At 41.0% G+C, this 15,737-nt stretch overlaps 1 protein-coding gene across 1 annotated transcript in view; it reads left to right on the top strand.

Annotated features, from left to right (window-relative positions):
* lnx2.L (ligand of numb-protein X 2 L homeolog) overlaps positions 1–15,737 on the top strand; it is a 110,587-nt gene that overhangs the window by 51,247 nt on the left and 43,603 nt on the right. The window lies entirely within an intron of this gene.

Raw genomic sequence — 15,737 nt, forward strand, 5'->3', positions numbered from 1 at the left:
TTAATAAACAAATCTGCGCTGTGGGACAAGGCTTACTGGAGCATTTAGGGATGTAATTTCCTGTGATGTAACTTGTATAAAAGTGATTTTGTCTTATGCAACCGACTGGGGGCCAGTGGCCTTAACATCTGGCTGCAGATACATTTAAGATTACATTGGAGAGTTTAGCGGCTTTAATGCTATGGTAATGTGTGCCTAGAGCATAGGAATCAGCAAGGATATTCTATAGCATGAGCGGAAATGTAAAGGACAGATGGATATATACAGGAATTACAAGTAGAATCCTCCATTGATGAGATTAAAACTATCACATTTAAGAAAAAGAGATTCACTGCAGAATTCTGCCACGTGGGATTAACCTCCCCTTTGTAGGATTTCATAGTTTTTGAAATGAATCTTCCCTTTTAATGCATCTACTCTGTAGAAGCAGCATTGTGTATAGAATGCTGCCCTCTCCACCTGGCACCACATTGAAAATTCAGTTTGGGTTGCCACCTTTGCAGAGTCAGACTGGGCCCGCACCCGTCTAAGGTCCATGCTGCCCCCTGAACTGGCCCAGCTTGCCAAGAATGCGGCCGCAACTACTGCACCTTTGTTGGCAACCAAATTTGGACAAAAAGGCAGACCCATGATTTCAGGGGGCCAGTCAGTGATGTTTGGGGTTGGCTATGGTGTTTTGTTTTGATTTGCAGAATGTACAAGCTGGGCAGGAGGTTTTGAACAGGATAGCTCCTTCAAAAATAATATTGCCCAGGTCAAAACTGGATAGGTGGCAACCCTAAATCCAGTAGAAGATGCAGGGTGCAGCTTCAGGGGCAGAGGCCACAGGCCGTGTGTGTATTTGTGTGAAGGGTGGGTAGGGGCGGGAGTGGGTCGCCTGTGTGCCCTGTACCCTGTTTCTCAACAATACAGCGCTGACACAATATCTGTAGGGGTAGTGGCAGTTCTCTGTTCCCCAAAACATGCAGAGAAGTGCCGCAATGCAAATAGAGAAGAAGGCAGTGTGCAAAGTGCAAAAAAATTCCCAATTGCTTCCTTTTTTTTTTACTGCCTTCTGGTAAGTATAGGACCCCTTATGCGTCCCAATATGCTGGAGTATGTATTTGTCCTAAGCTCACTAAACTCAATGATGGATGCCAATATACTAGCAGATTAGAATTGAACAGCTTGTCTTAAATCTTAATTAACAAGAAGGGTCAGTTACCAACAGGTACCTCTGCATCTCTAGACCCACAATAATATTTAATAATTTTGGTGGTTATGAGTAAAAGCCTTGTGTAGAGCAAAGCTTGCCTGTGTTTGTGGATAACATACGGTGCACAATTACTACTTACCCTTAAATTGTTTTGGTATCATAAGAAGCCCTGCTGAGCTCCATTCTTCTGTTCAGTTCGGCATGACTTCTTGCAGCATACAGTATAATCCAACCCTTTGATTCCAAAGCTTTTAATCAGCGTACTTCTGTTTCACATTTATATAATAATCTCCTTGACGTCAATCAAAGCAAAGTTTTTACTTTTGGTCTAGATCAAGATTTCCCGGCAGACATGTCTGTCCAATTTTCTCTTATATAACCCTCTTCTTACGACTCCTGTGATGGCCATTGGCGTTCGCAACCTTGCGTCTTATTTTGAGAACATTCTGTTCCTGTTCATTTCATTTCCTGAGTGAGGCCGAGATGAGTAACACTTTGAACGTGGTTTTAGAAAATTGAATTCTTACAATGTCGTCTGACCAAAGGAGAGCAGTGATTGCGATTGTCGAAAATGGCAGCATTTCTCTTCAAAGCTTGTTATGCTGAAATCCAAGCTGCTCTCCAGTAAATGAAAAAAATTATAATGTGGCCAAGTTTTCCGTCTCTATGCAAGAGGCTTCCTGATAAAATTTTTTAGATGGAATGTCCTGGTTTTCGCCAGGCAGTAGGTATAATAATAAAGCAGGAATATCAGAAATCTATTGGCAGAATTTTAATGATAAATTTAATTTAGCCATGCATCCACAAGTTTTTTACATTTCAGTAAAGTATACAAATGTTCTTGTTTATGGTTGTTTAATAATCTCAGACATATTGGCACCTTGCATGAAGATGATTCCATCAGCAAAGCTTAACTGTGTACAATTGTAGGTCACTCAGTTGTATATGCTATATTGGAGCCTATTTAGAATGGGATAGCCAACCAAAGAAAATGGTGAGGAATATATGAAACCAGTTTGCAGATGCCACTAGGGTTGCCACCTGCCCATTGTTTTATCCCATTTGTCTAGCTGGTAAAATACTAGTCAGGGCCAGTAAATAGTAATCCCAACACATTCTACCTCCAACTTTCCCAGGTCACCTCTCCTCACATCTCATCTATCCCACCTACAACTCTATAAACCTGCCTGCTGTTCACCTAATCTGTGCCAACTCTGCCCCATTTTACATCACAGCCCCCGCCCCCATTTATCATTATCCAGCCCCTTTTTCCTATGACCCAGTATTACTCATGAGGAAAGGTGGCATCCCTAAGTCAGGTACTACCCAAGGAACTGGTCCCCAACCTGCTCCCCTCTCCTGCCAGCTGGAGCATGCCCTTCTGTCCTGTGCATGCTCCACTAACTGGAGAAGCAAATAACTCTTCCTCTTAGCTTGGCTGTCAGATTTGGCACCAAGTATCCAGTACTAGGCTGGGGGGATTTTTTTATAGCAATTTTTCTGTTTACCATATAAATTGCATGGGCCACCCCCTTAAAGCAGCCATCCTAAGCACGGCCCATGGGTGCCTATATGGTAGATTCGACCCTGTATGGGACCAGGTTAGTGGCCGGGTAGAAAGGGCATGTGCCAAAGGTTCCTCTGAAGGGGACTAAGAATATTTTATATCACAGAAAATAGATATTTTCAGTACAGGCATGTAGTTCAGGGATGTTATACCTGCAGACCTTCTGTACACCAATATAAAGAAAAAAAACTGATAAAGAAATATGATGCACAGAATCCAGGTCAGGTTCCCAATTCTGCAGAATTCAAGAACTTTTGCAATATCCAACTAAAGGTGGCCATACATGGGCAGATCCACTAGTTTGGAGAAGTTTCCAAACAAGCAGCTCTTGCACTGATATGCCAACCTTGAGTGGACAATATTGATCACAAGGCCAGAAATGCAGGTGTTGAGATTGAGGGCCACATTAACAAAGCGATGCAGTCCTTGTTCCAATGGAAAATTTAAGCCTGCCTGATCGACATCTGACTGATATACTCTCCGATAAGCTGCTAAATTTGTCTGTCGGTAGTTTTTCTCGACCCATGTATGGCCACCTTAAATCGTGTCCTATTCCCAGTCAAGTGTTAAACCAAACCTGATAAGAACTTTTTAATATCAGGTGGATTAAAAGAGCTGAATTGGTCATAGATGAGGACACATTAGAATTAAAATTTCAGATTTGGTCAAATGATAGATTTGGTGAATCTGTACAATACTTTACTATGTCCAGGCTTGTGTGATATAGGACTGATTCACATTTGTAAAGCCTTGACACACTGGAATAGTTCTCATTCCTTTTTCATTCTTTTCCAATGCGGAACTACTTTTCCTGTGTTTGTTAATCTTTCTAACCTTATATGAATTCTATATAACTTGCCATTCTTTTTTCTTTGTATGTGTAGTTGATAGCAATCTCGGTTGCACAGTAAAAGCATGCATTTCAGAATGGCCTCTATCTCTTCCCTGGGTCACCAGTCATTCTAGAGAAACATTCAACACTGCAGATAAATAGTAGATTAGCGGAATGTCGCTTTTACTGTTGTGTCCCAAACCTGCACATCCTCTCATCCAATACTCAATTTTCTTTTCAGCTTTGTGAGCAACACATAAGGACACAAGTGATTGAAAACAGCACATTATTAATTCATTGCATTGACCTTGGATCAAAAAATCTACTTTATTTGCCATTGATATATGTGTGTGTGATCCGTTCTGTACTTGTGATGTGGGCATTTCAGGCTACATTATGTACAATGGCGTATTTTTCTCTGCGTTCAGCATACTTGTCTCTTATGTGAACAAGTTCTTGCTCGTTCATGGCCACAATAATTTCAGCAAAACACTTGGATTGAGTATTTATGTAAACATTTCCATACAATGATAGAACTCAAGATATGTTCTTTATATATACAGTATACAGTAGCTACGCTCAAGATACTTGTCTTTGATATAACCCACCCAAGGAATGACTAGACTTAGAGGTTGAAGCAGCCCAGTGGTTATAATGTTAAAGGGCATTCAGGGCACTTTGGGGTAGGGGCACTATAAACAGTTGTTTATTATTGAGAATGTCACCTGCTGACTAGGTCAGCAGGTACATGTGGCAGTGGGAGATTTGGAAGTGAGAGGAGATCCTCCTTATTTACTGTCAGATTCAATAATTCAGACCTTTATACCAAATGGACAATAGAATGTGGCTAAATCTCTAAAGGAGGCCTAGGTTGCATTGGCTAGGGAGCACTGAGATACCGGCCTACACAATTTTAAACATTCATGGTCATTGTTGATGGTATGGCAGTGCTCAAAGACAAACCCACCCATAAGACATTTTGCCTAAGGGAGGAAGAAAATTGGAAAATCTGAAGTAAATTACTAAATTTTGTTGCCTGTAATATAAGGGCAAATTCAGCTATATCAAGATATAAACTGACCCCAATAAGAAACTCTCAGGATCCCGGACCTCACTGATGCTAGGGAAACCATGTCAACTCAACAGGCTTCAAAAAAATAAATAGAAAGACCTTACACCAGGATTGAGTAAATCAGTAAATGTTGCCTCTTGTGATATAACTGTGAATGCAATATCAACATATAAACTGACCCCAATGAGAAACTCTCAGGATCCTGGACATCACCCATACTAGGGAAACCATGTCAACTCAACAGGCTTCAACAATATAAATAGAAAGACCTTACACCAGGATTGAGTTCTATGGGAAGATGTAAATTGGAAAACCTCTTGTAATATAAGGGAGAATGCTGCTATATCAAGATATAAACTGACCCCAATGAGAAACTCTCAGGATCCTAGACCGCTTCAACAATAGGGAAACCATGTTAACTCAACAGACATCAACAATATAAATAGAAAGGCCTTACACCAAGATTGAGTTCTAAAAAGTATTTGAACTGAAGCTACATTATATTAGGGCAGCTGTAAATCAGTATTATCTATCTATATGCTGTTCACTGCCAGTTATCTCTATGCCAAGCAGCATTGTGTCTCCCATTGACTATGCTGAGAAGGAATGTTATTAGTACAAAATAGCCTGTGCTCTCTTACTCTATGCAGCTTTGCTGTATGGATTGAAAGTCAACCCTGTGTATTAAAAGGCTATATTTTTCCATTAGTATGCATTATAAGACATGTCAGCTCTCCTTGACAAAGGGTTGCTGCAATGCCACATGAAGGTCCATGCCTGTTTTTTTCATGTGAGAATCCTTGAGGATAAGTCACTGCATTTAATGGATTGTACCTTGTTAGCCACTACCAGAATCCTTTGATTAGGCTGTCTACTCACAGGGTGATATTGAGGTGTCTGGGAGACGCTGACAACAGGGTGCTCATGGAATATAAATAAGCCCTTGAGACTATTCAGTACTTCTATGTGTTCTTGATAACTGTAACTTTCAAACCAGTGACCTTGCCACTGAGAAAGGGAAAAGAGTCATTATTCATTTACTTTGCCTTCTTGCACAGCGGTTATCAGGACATGATATTCAACATGTGACCTTGAAATGCAAATGAAGCCTGTTATTAATGTGTGGTCTCACCCATCACCATAGCAACATGCTTTTGCCCAAATAAAAGCTGCTTTAGACACATTCCACAGAGACGTTGACGACATTTAAGTAGGTTTATATCTAATTTCAGTATCTCTCATGACATAACAGACTGACTAAGGAGAGCAGTTGACCCAAGAAGGTGTTCTTGCCACCCGTGATTTACTAGTAAACTGCAGTTATTTTGACTCGGCTTGAAATCATTTCGATATTTTGACACTTATAACCACTCAAGGTCATAGGAACTTCTCTAATACAATATTGCACCAGTCTTTCTATGAAACTGCTAGACCAGGTTTCCAAGAACTGTCATAGGAAAATAAAAATAAGTTGTCAGAAATCGGGTTGGCATTTTCTCTGGCCTCTCTTTGTTATCTTTCGTTCCTGTTATGAGCAAATGCACCAGTTATTATTTTTACTGGCTTGGCGTCAAACCTAGTCACCCATGATTTCTAAAGGTTATACTTTATGGCAGATATGTCACATGGCAAGCTAAAAAGACAGTTGCAAGTTGGCTTGGCGAGCTTGTCAATTATAGGTTGGTTGTATGAACTGAGATACTCTATGATGTATAGGTTTGCAGTGATTGGCTGGCTATGATATATCTGTTCAGTAAAGTGTAGTCACAAAACATATTTTAAAAGGTAACCTATATTGGCTCTGATAAAAACGCCCATTAAAGTTAAGCATTAAGTGAAACAAGTTGGCTTACATTTTATCTGTGTCTCCAAAGATGCCCCAGTAGCTCCCCATCTTCTTTTCTGCTTATTCACTGCACATGTTCTTTGCTACTGTCACTTACTGAGCTTAGGGACTAACTCAAAATATACAGTACACATAGAATAAAAATGTCACAATATAAGGCTGATTAGTAATTAATATGGATAATTACTACATGGCAGCAAAGAAACCAACGCAACTATTATCAGAATTTAATAATCAGCCCTGTAGCATCAGCTTATATGAAAGGCCAACCTAAGTTTCTGCTTGATAATTAGTGATGACCCCTAAGCTTAGCTTCTCAACAGCTGCTCAGAGCCCACTGAGCATGTGAGTGTCACAGACACTTTCCAAGATGGTGACCCCCTGTGACAAGTTTGAAGTCCTGGATCATTGCTGCTATTGACAAGCTGAAACTTTAGGCTGGTGTAATAAGTTCAGTATATAAAACATGGCATTTTTATCCCTATTTATTTTTAGGGTTTAGTTCTCCTTTAATGACGTGCTGAGGTACTATATGGGATAGGCACATCTTTAGGTGTGAGCACAGGACTGGGGAAAGTGGTTGGTATGGGTTTCGGAACTCTGAATAATATGAATAGGTACATGTTCATGGTTTAGCCCTATCCCTTGTCTGTTTGCTTAGGTTCATGCTGATGGTAAGTTTATTTGACACAATTTCCATGGATTATGAACTCACAAAGAATCACAACCCTGAACAAAGGAATCACAGAGTTTTTATAGATTTGTAAAAAGGGAGTTAAGCTGGCCATAGATGTTGAGATTTTTAAAAGATCAGAACCTGATCGTGATACCACGATCTTCTCGGAATGATCGTACGAATTTACCATCAACTAAAAAGACCAATTTGCCAGGAAAACAAAGGGGAGCTGCCTGCTTGGCCCTGCAAACATATATAGATTGCACTGGGACTGACAACGTTTTTTTGACCTGGCCAATCAATTTCCTGCCAGATGTCGGCTGAAAAATCGTAAGATGTACGATCGTTCGAATCCCACTAACCACACGATAATTTAGAAGGATTGGTTGGGCTTCCCTAAAATCGGTCGTTCAGCAAGAGAAATCTTTGCGTCTATGGGGAGCTTTAATTGTGGTAGAGCATAGAGATATCACTCCACAACACAGAAAAACAAAGAACTGTTCTTACAGCTTAGCAGGTGGCTCTGCCCTTAAGGCCAGGGTACAAGTGACCAAGACTAGCTTGAGAACAGAATCCATCCAAGTCGGGAGATTGATTATGTTCTGATAGTTGTGCCTGGGCAAAAGAAGGCAGAGATCTGTGACCTCAATAAACAGGCAAATCTTAACTTTTATACCTCCTTTAACTACTACATGAAAAATTTTGTGTTTTTCATTATCGTCAGTCCTGGAGAACCCCTTCCACTCCCTAAACACAGTCAGGTAATGGGCATCAAACAAAGAAACTACCACAATGGCAAAATACCCAACTGTCCGTTTTTCGTGGGATAGTCCCGATTTTGACAGCTCAACCTGCAGTCCCCGATTGTTACTGAAATGTCCCAAGTTTCAAAAAAGAGACGTTTGGCAGAGAGCCCAGAATACTCGGCAGCTGCACTTGGATGCATTTGTAACAATTTAAGATAAGCAAAGATACACTTGTAACTATTTACGATAAGCAGGTCTCTTGGGAGAAATTAGACTTAAAGGGCAATTCACCTTCATTAGCAAAACTTAAATAACACATAAAACCTGACCCTAAATCCCCCAGAAATGTGTTCAAACTTTCCATAGCCTGCCAAATTTTGTAAAATGGATGTGGTATTTAGGGCGTTTGGCCATAAAATGGGCATGGTCAGATCTTTTTGTGCCTCTTTTTATCTTTCAAATGTTGTAAGGTATTCATTAACAAGGTACTTAAAGTCCTCTGTACATGACACCAATGTTATACTATATGGGAGGCTTAGTATGTCTGACGTCTATTTATTTTTCTTTTCATTACATTTGCCAAGGGTTTTGTATTGTTAATTCATATAGAAATACTCATTCTTTCTTTTTTTCCTTCTACTCTGTCCAGTTCCTCTGGGTCAACTTTCAAGCTGTTCATTATGTTCTGAGAGCTGACAAAAGATTCCTTATTGTGCCTTGTGATACATCAGTTTATGTCCTGGAGCCATTTTCTGTAACAGAGATTTGTTTGTTGTTATGATACGTACACAATAGAGAATCTTCTTTTCTTGTGTGTTTATTTTCAAATCCCGGCTGAAAGAAGTATATTTAAAATTAGAAATACACACAAAAATGATTGTGCTAAGTCATGTCACCGGTTATAATTAGTGCTTAGTGATGTCACTTGAAACCTTATTATTTAATTAACAATGTAGTGTAAGAATATAAATTTCCTTGTGCCTCATCAGGGCGAGAAACAGGGGTAGCTAGGGAAGGCGTGTGCCTAGGGTGCAGTTAGTGGGCACATATCGAGAGGGAGCAAGCCAAGCCGGCAAGAGAAGTGGGAAATTAGTATGGACCGAGCTGGGCCAGCAGAAGCAATGTATCTACCAGTACAACCACTTAAGTGAGAGAATTCCACAATTTCTCAGCCCTCACTGTAACAAACCTCTTTTTGAAGTTGGAGCCACCTTTCTTCTGGTCTGAATGGGTGCCCTCATGTCTGCTGGAAGGACCTATTGGTGAATCAAGCAAAAGGGAGTTTATTATATGGTTCCCTTCTCTTCTCAAGCATAAACAACCCCAACTTGGCTAGTCTTTCCCCAAAACTAAAATCCTTTACCAGCTGAGTCCCCCTTCTTGGGACTCTCTAATTCAATAATATCCAGTTTGAGCAATGGAGACCAAAACTGCACAGCATATTCTAGGTGGGGGTCTTACCAGCGTTCTGTAAAGGGGAAAATGACCCTCTTTTCCCACTGATCTATACCTCTTTTAATACAGCTCAAAACCTTGTTTGCCCTTGCAGCTGTTGACAGGCATTGCTTTCTATGGCTATATCACATGATCCCCAGTTGCAGGGACCCAGTAGATGAAATAACCCATGGGCCTGGGGCAACATTTGCTACTTGCATCCTCCAATCATCTAGGGGTTTATTTACTAAACGCTGAATTTATCTAATATTTTATTTAAAAAAACATGACCAAACTCCAATGCTCAATTTGACCTTATTTATTAATAAAAAACTGGAATTAATCAGTTCGGGAAAAAACCTGATATAATCAAGCAAAAAAACTTTTCAGTTTCTAGCAACAGCACTTGAGTAAAAACCCTGAAATGTCCAATTTCTTTCAGACTTTTCTCCTGAATCACTCCATTTTTTCAGGTTTTTGCCCGAAAACCCCAAATTTTTTGGATTTTCAGGCTAAACTCAATACAAAGCACGATATCTTCAAATTGACTTATACAGGACTTCAACCATAATATCTCCCATTGACTTATACAGGACTTCAACAGGTCTGAGATGGCAGACTTTCGGATTCTGTCTTTTTGCAACATAGGGGTATAACAAATCTTGAAAAATTCAATTTTTTTTTTTTCACAAAAAATTTCAGTTTTTGCCCCCAAAAAGCCTGACCAGATAAACTCGAGGTTTAGTGAATTACCCCCCTAGAGTTGCCACTCGGTTAATTTTTGGCCGGTATAACCAGTATTAACCAGTATAACCAGTATTATAACCTAACAAAGGCCAGTATTACACATTTAGGGGCCGATTCACAAAGGGTCGAATATCGAGGGTTAATTAACCCTCGATATTCGACTGGGAATTAAAATCCTTCGACTTCGATATTCGAAGTCAAAGGATTTTAGCGCAAATAGTGCGATCGAATGATCGAAGGATTATTCCTTCGATCGAACGATAAAATCCTTCGAATCGAACGATTCGAAGGATTTTAATCCAACGATCGAAGGAATATCCTTCGATCAAAAAAACTTAGGAAAGCCTATGGGGACCCTCCCCATAGGCTAACATTGACTTCAGTAGCTTTTAGATGGCGAACTAGGGGGTCGAAGTTTTTTCTTAAAGAGACAGTACTTCACCCCCTGCCACATACCCAAGAAAGCGTTACTTGATATAGATCGCACACAATCTGAATTTATTTGGGGGAACAAAACGCCCACACTGTCCAGAGCCACCCTTAATGCTCCACAGGATCAGCTAGGACTGACCTCTCCCAATTATGAACTATACTATCTTGCCTCCCAGGCCTCGCATGCAGCTGGTTGGAAAGTGTTTGACGCTGATAACCAGGCATCCATAATTGAGGGGTTGTATCTTACCTCTGTGGAAAGTTTGCATAATGCTTTATATAGAACACGAAAGGATCTTGGCCCTTTATTGCCTGTAATGGATGCCGCTAAGAGAGCCTGGGATGCAAGTGTGCAAATCACAAAAGCTGATACCTCTCTGTCTCCGGACTCGCCTTTATGGGGTAATAGTAACTATTCACACCTAGCCGCCTTCTCGGAAGTGGGGACGTGGACTAAATTTGGTCTGAAGCGGCTATCGCAAGTATACACAGATGTGACTCTTCACACGCTCCCTCAATTGCGCCAGATCCTCTCTCTGCCCGACCTGTCCGAATTCCGATACAACCAGATTAGCCATCTTTGCTCAGCGCAGTTCCCAACCCTCCCCCCCCCCCCGCTTCTACAATGTACAGGGATAGAACAATTGATAGCTCAGCCCACTAAGATCAAGCTCTTATCTAATACCTATAAGCACTTAATTTCCAATAGATATGATCCCAGACCCAGGGTGAAATTTAAGTGGGAGAGTAGTGGGGTTCGTGTTGACCCGGATGATTGGGAAGAAATCATAGACAATTTATATCTGCCGTTGGTGAGTGTGAGGGATAGGCTTATACAGTTTAGGATTATACATCAAACTTACCTCACCCCCCAGAAACTATTTACAATGGGAAGAGTAGCCTCGCCTAGCTGCCCAAGATGTGGAGCTCCTGTTGCTACTTTTATACATCTACTGTGCGATTGCCCCGTGATACTTAGATACTGGAGGGCAATCGTGAACTTCATGGCTACCGAACTGGAGCTTCCCCAGATACTTAACCCGGCTACCTGTCTTTTGGGTCTTCTTGACTCCGTGGTTCCTAGGGTAAGCACTAGATGTCTGATGCGGTTGCTTTTCTTTTACGCAAAAAAAGTTGTTGCCCATCACTGGATGGGCCCTTCGCCACCGACTCTGAATAGATGGATTGGACTGATTAATTCGCAATTGGAACTGTATAAGCTCACATACTTAGCACGTGGATGTCCTAAGAAATTCGAGAATATTTGGAACCCATGGCTTGAGTCACCAGCCACCTCGACCGACCACTGATTTCAGCCACATCTCTTTTCCCCTCTCCTTTCTTTTTCCCTTCTTTTCTACCTAGCTTTCTTTTCTTCTAATTTTTTTTCTTTTTTTGTTCTGTTGTAAAATGCAATAAAAATCAACCTTTAAAAAAAAAAAAAAAAAGAGACAGTACTTCGACTATCGAATGGTCGAATAGTCGAACGATTTTTAGTTCGAATCCTTCGATTCGAAGTCGTAGTCGAAGGTCGAAGTAGCCCATTCGATGGTCGAAATAGCCCAAAAAACACTTCGAAATTCGAAGTTTTTTTACTTCAAATCCTTCACTCGAAGTTAGTGAGTCGGCCCCTAACTGTAGTAGCCGTTAAATTTGTATTAATTTAAGTTCAGCCCCTGGTCCACCCCCGAAGCTTACACTTTCCTATGACTCGATCCTCATCATCATGACATCATGACCCAGCACACTTTTGTTATCATCCCACCCATTTGATGTGATCAACTGCCCATATGTCACCCCTATCATCTCCTATGGAACTTTCTGCCATCCCCTACTGACTGTCAGTTTCAGTGCCACTACTGCAGTTACATGTAACTCTAAAGGGAAGACTCACTGTCGAGAAGTTGGTGGTGCCAGTCACAGCTGCCAAGGCCAGCACTTAAAGGCATAAATATTAGAATGTAGAGGACTCCTTTTTCATTTACTTTCTACAAGCTGGAATCCTGAGAACTAAGATGAAAATATGCTGAATGCACATATTGTGTATTGCCTTTTGTTCTGCCATCAATGGAAATGGCTTAAACACAAAGGTATTGACAAACAAATCGGCTTGATTTTATTTCAGCATAATATTAGAGGATGTGTAATGGCAACACATAAATTATCTCCTAATGTTTGAATAAATATGTAAGATCATTTCTCCGTTTTTTTTTATACAATTTGTAGCTTGCAAAGCAATTGTACTTTATGTGGCAGCAATTTATACAGCGGCAAATAAAACGTTCATTTTCCACCGTGTTTTAATAGATTTACATCCGCTATATTGCTTTGCTATATATATTGTTGTTCTGAGTCGTAAATGACAAACTTTATCGATCTGATTTAGAGGTACATTGTTTCAAAATAAAATACAGTCAGTTTTAGACAAAGTTACCTTGTTACCTAGGGACATAACCTTCATGGGAGGATGAAATATTTATTTCCGCTGGGGCTTACTTAGCACATTTGCACCTGAGCAGCAATTTATAGCAACCAATAAGTATTTTTTTTTCCAGCCGGCTGCATATACAACAGTGAAAGCACAAATTTAGTTGGTTGCCGTAGGTTACTGCCCAGATGCAAATTTGCCCAGTAATTGTAAATATGCCCCAATGGGTATCTCAGTGGGGCTCATTTATCAAAACTGGGCAAATTTGCCCATGGGCAGTTACCCATAGCAACCAATCAGTGAATAGCTTTTTAAAGCCAACTGCAAGTAGAGCAATGAATGCAGCAATTTGATTGGTTGCCATGGGTTACTGCCCATGGGCAAAGTTGCCCAGTGTTGATAAATGACCCCCAGAATGTCTCAGTTGAGAAAAAAGGTACCGCAGGGGCCTGCGTTGGGTCAGGTACTTAGTAAAGGACTTGTGAATGCGGGTATATGTGCTGGTCAGTGGGTCTGCGGGTCAGGCTATGATTCCCTGTACAGGTATGGGACCTGTTATGCAGAATGCTCGGGACCTGGGGTTTTGCCTCCAATAAGGATTAATTATATTTTAGTTGGGATCAAGTACAAGCTACCGTTTTATTATTACAGAGCAAAGGCAATCAGTTTTAAACATTTGGATTATTTGGATAAAATGGAGTCTATGGGAGATGGCCTTTCCGTAATTCTGAGCTTTCTGTAGAACGGGTTTCCGGATAACGGATCCCATACCTGCATAAGCAAATTTTATACCTTAAATCTTTTTTTCTGTTTTTCTTTGCCCTCCTCCCTTGACTTCTGATATTGCCACTTTGTAGAAACAGCACTTCTGGTTTCACGGTGACCAGTGGGTTCAAAGAATAAAAAAGCAGGTGCTGGGTCTGGATTTCAGAAATTGAACCCACCCAGACACTAACCAGAGGACCCATGGGTGGGCCCAAGTCCTAGAGCAGTGATATCTGTGCTGAGGCGCTGGTCCCTTAGGGGTACTTGGAACAGCATGAAAGCCAGTTAGGGTGAGATTTGGGGAGCGTATCTATTTGCTCTCCTCAATTAAGGTGAGATTTGGGTGTAAAAACGTATTTGCTGCCCTTGATATTCTTGGAACTATGGCTAAATCATTGATACACGACTGTTTTCCTATATCTCTAACCTTCTTATTAGCAAAGGGGGTCCATAACTAAAGGTTGGAGCTCCAAAAAGTCTGGCAATCACTGTTCTAGGCGCATAAAAATTTTTAAAGTCTGTTTTCTTTCCACTGCAGATCTTTTTAAATGAGTGGTTCACCTTTAACTGAACTTTTAGTATGTTATAGAAAGGCTAATGCTAAGCAACTTGGCCTTCAATGTTTTTTTTTTTTATAGTTTTTGAATTATTGGCCTTCTTCTTGTGACTTGTGACTTTCCAGCTTTCAAATGGGGGTCACTGACCCCATCTAAAAAAACAAATGTTCTGTAAGGCTACAAATTTATTGTTATTGCTGCTTTTTATTGCTTGTCTTTCTGTTGACCCTCTCCTGTTAATTTCCCAGCCTCTTATTCAAATGAGTGCATGGTTTCTATGGTAATTTGGACCCTAGCAACCAGATTGCAAAAGGGAGAGCTGCTGAATAAAAAGCTAAATAACTCAAAAACCACAAATAATTAAAAATGAAAACCAATTGCAAATTGTCTTGGAATATCCCTCTCAACATCATACTAAAAGGTAATTCAAAAGTGAACAACCCCTTTAAGAGTAATGGTACATGGAGCAAGTTCAGGTGATTGAACACCAGTTGCAAAGGGGATGTTCACCCCCCCCCCCACACACACACGTAATATTCCAAATACATTACTGTAGCAAAAATTTGATTATACTCCTCTACCATGTTGCTGCATGCAGAGATTGGCAGTGGCTAGAAAGTAGGGATGCACCGAATCCAGGATTCAGTTCGGGATTCGACCAGGATTTGGTCTTTTTCAGCAGGATTGGGATTCGGCCGAATCCTTCTGTCCAGCCGGACCGAATCCTAGTTTGCATATGAAAATAGGATTGCCACCTTTTCTGGAAAAAAATACCGGCTTTCCTATATATTTATCTTTTAATAACATTGGGATCACCCATCAGATGGCAACCCTATATGCAAATTAGGGGTGGAGAGTAGTGATGTGCGTGTCGAGAATTTCTCGACCCGCATCCGACCCTAACCAACCCGCTCCCTACCCACATCCGACCTGGGCCCATTGCTCCCCTATATTTATAGACCCGTGCCCGCCCCGCAGTGACACCACAAAAGGGGTGGGGCAGGCGGAAGTCTATAAATTCCGGCGCTGGAAGCCGGCAGTACTAGGGCGCGGGTGGGGAGAGCAGGAGAAGCGTTCGGGTCGGCCCGCACATCACTAGTGGGGAGGGAAGTCAAGTGACTTTTTGTCACAAAACAAGGAAGTAAAAAAAAGTTTTCCCCTTCCTACCACTAATTTGCATATGCAAATTAGGATTCGATATTTGCCTGAATCTTTCGATTCGGGGGTTTGGCTGAATCAAAAAAGTGGATTTGGTGCATCCCTAGTAGAAAGTTTCAAAAACAACGATGAGGCATTAAAGGAGAAGGAAAGATATAATCACTGGGGGGGTTGCCTTAAAAAATAAACTGTAACGGGTGCTATGGAGGTGACCCTCTAAACTTTGCACTAGTCCTGTGGGCTCCTAGCTACACCCCTGTCTGCCTGTTTCCTACACTGACA

This window comes from Xenopus laevis, chromosome 2L, assembly GCF_017654675.1.
Source record: "Xenopus laevis strain J_2021 chromosome 2L, Xenopus_laevis_v10.1, whole genome shotgun sequence".
In the NCBI taxonomy this organism is placed as follows: domain Eukaryota; kingdom Metazoa; phylum Chordata; class Amphibia; order Anura; family Pipidae; genus Xenopus; species Xenopus laevis.